Source organism: Megalobrama amblycephala, unplaced genomic scaffold (genome assembly GCF_018812025.1).
Source record: "Megalobrama amblycephala isolate DHTTF-2021 unplaced genomic scaffold, ASM1881202v1 scaffold199, whole genome shotgun sequence".
Classification (NCBI taxonomy): Eukaryota; Metazoa; Chordata; class Actinopteri; order Cypriniformes; family Xenocyprididae; genus Megalobrama; species Megalobrama amblycephala.
The window spans coordinates 353,293-356,422 of NW_025953336.1; the positions used below are offsets into that span (position 1 = coordinate 353,293).

A 3,130-nucleotide genomic window follows, 5' to 3' on the forward strand; every position below is an offset into this window, starting at 1 on the left:
GACAAACTCAGAGGTACTGGATGAGAGATGAGGTGAGAGGAATTTGATTTGTGGCTTCTTGCATGAAGCTTGCTCTCTTGTTTGCCGTCAAAACGCTATGTGTCCTGTAGCAAAGTGCAGCGAAAACTCCCGTCATGACGTTAATAGTGTGATTAAGGTGTGTACATGTCTACAATGCACTCCAATAATGCGACTAAAATAGGAATACTCCACCTGTCTTAATTCGATTTGTGTTTACTTCGAGTATGACTTTAGTCGGATTAAGGTAATAAAACATTGCTGTTTACTGTTTGCTGGTCGTGATTTTTTTATGGCGTAAATCACATTTGTACAGGCAGACAGTCATCTGTTAACACGGGCCGAAACGAAAAAGCCTCGCGACGCGATTAGGCCGCTCACGGAGGATGTGTCACGCAAAATGGTGCTGCTTCATGCTGTTAACGTAACCAATGTGATGTATTTGTGGACATTTGCTAACTTAAGGTAATGCAAACACTTTAACATCTCTGTTTGATTTCAGTTTGCCTTGTATAGTTAATGTATTAACGTACGTACCATTACGAAAACAAATCTTTTTTAACTTGAAATGAAATGTGCTATTTACAGATATGAACAAACTGATCATCCTGTACTTGTCTTTTAGATGTACATTTTATATCTATTGAGGCCTTTAACACAACTACAAACTATTTGTTTCTCAACTAGATTAGACATTTATTTTTTAGGATGAATGTTTTAGATGTCTCTCTATTTGACCCTGGCAAACAAATTAGTTAAATAAGGTGTTGATTAGTGGGACATCTAAAACGTTCTGGGAGGTAAGTATTCAGGACTGGAGTTGTAGGCTAATACTGCTCTACCACATGGTATAATTTCATAAACATGATTACATGCCTCAAAAGCTAAAACCAATCTGAATTCCTGACCCTTTATGCACTTTGTAGGTATTTATCTGGAGAGAGGAACAAAGACGAAAGGAAAAGTGCCATCTAAAACAACAGGCAGACAGTTCAGAAGAAACGGGTTGCGTTCAACCTACATGTGGCCACTCTTCTGTGCAAAGTGATGGATTTTCAGTGGAATTTCTGAAATGTAAGAAATACACACACACACCAAGATCTATTTTTCCTTTTATTATATACTTTTATTATTCTATATCTGTATCTGACTGTATCTATCATCCCTCTATCAGTCTCTTAGGGTGCGTTCACACTTGCCATGTTTGGTTCGATTAAAACGAACCCTGGTGCGGTTGCTCGGTTAGTGCGGTTCATTTGAACATATGTGAACGCTGCCATCCGAACCCCGGTGCGCATCAAACAAGCGGACCGAGACCGCTGAAAAGATGGGTCTCGGTCCGCTTCCAAATGAACTCTGGTGCGGTTCGAATGATATATGAACGCAACACGGACCAAAGACATGTAACCGAACCAAAAACAGGAAGATGAGACCCTAAAAAGGACAGAATCCTCACGCATGTCGGTTTTTCTCGTCATAGCTCATCATAGCTCGAGTTTGCTCATCACAGGCATCAGACGCGCGTCTCCACACAGCAGATCGTTTGTGTGTGTGACGGATGGATTCCTGCCGCTGTTTTGACTACTTTACACATTTTATAAGCTCTTCACGAGTTCCCAACTGGCCAAAATACCATCACATGCAGGCTACGCCCCGCTACGCACACACAACGAGCGCATTTACCTCAGCAAACAGCATTGTTTTGGATGTTCGGTAAGTTCCGTCTCAAAATAGGCAATACGTCATAAAATCCGACCAATCACGTTGTGAATGTGTCCCTGTGCCTTTAGGTTCGATATCTTTTGGTTCGGTGATAAAATTGCCAATCTGAACGCTAACCGGACCAGGACTAAATGTTTTTTTTTCTTCTTTGGTCCGGACCAAATGAACCAAACAAACCAAACTACAAGTGTGAACGCACCCTTAAAGTATTATGTTTTGTAATATATCTAATGTATTGTCCTCTTTGTTCCTTTCAATATTTCTAGCCTCTCTTTGAATCCTGGGATGGAACATCATCTGGAGCAGAATTGTTCTTTTTTGATCGCAAATTTGTTGGACTTGTTGTTTGGCCATGTTGGTATGTTTATGAAGTGATAAAAGTGATGTGGGTTTTAAGAAATGTTTTTATATGACCCTGTTGGTCAAGTTATAGTTATAATTGTATTTCTTTGTGTGAAGGGCCATGATGGCCAATAAGTAATTTAAAAACATTTTCATGACAAACTTTTGTCCCTTTAAAAAATAAAATGATTTTCTAAATAAAAAATAAATTCAAAATAATACACCTTTTATGGCATTTTTTAATGTAAATTTGAAAGATATATTTATTACATTTTGACCTGTTTTTCAAGATTAAGAAGCATCATTTGTTTGGGAGGGGGGTGAATTAAGTTATGCATTATACAACACTTTATGCAGTTAAAATTTGTTTAAAGTTTATGCAGTTAATAGATTAAATTTAAAATTCAGCTCCCAGTCATTAAGTGAGCAATAGGGAAAATATATTTTATACTGCATTTTACATATTCTACTTGACTAAACTACTTGAATGTGTGTATTTGCTATTTAAAGAAGTATGTTAAATGCAGTATACAATATATTTTTTTTGTAAAAATGCAGTATACAAAATATATAAATTACTGTAAATTTTACAGTAAAATACTGGCAGCAGGGTTGCCAGCCAGTTACTGTAATTTCTACAGTAGTGTTTCTGTAATTTAATTTACAGAATTTTACTGTATTCTCGATTACAGTAAAATTCTGTAAATTAAATTACAGAAACACTACTGTAAAAATTACAGTAACTGGCTGGCAACCCTGCTGCCAGTATTTTACTGTAAAATTTACAGTAATTTTTTAACAGTGCACAGTCATTTTAAAAGTGTTATCTATTGATTCTACTGCTTATTTATAGTCGAGTCACCTTTATTTATATAGCGCTTTTTACAATGCAGATTGTGTCAAAGCAGCTTTACATTGATAACTGGTATATAATTTTGACTGCACAGCAGCTCTTAAAGAATAGTGTCAATGCAGGCAGATCAAAGCACTGTTGAATATCAGAGACTATCAGCTCCAGCTCCAGCTTGGATCCAGCCTGTTATGAATA

The 3,130-nt window shown here is 36.8% G+C and overlaps 1 long non-coding RNA gene across 1 annotated transcript; it reads left to right on the forward strand.

Moving 5' to 3' along the window:
* The first annotated feature begins 322 nt into the window (after positions 1–322).
* On the forward strand, positions 323–2,499 carry LOC125260915. The gene is made up of 3 exons (XR_007183152.1): positions 323–483; positions 945–1,092; positions 2,007–2,499. It is a non-coding gene; the product is annotated as an uncharacterized LOC125260915 (long non-coding RNA).
* The last annotated feature ends 631 nt before the right edge of the window (positions 2,500–3,130 follow it).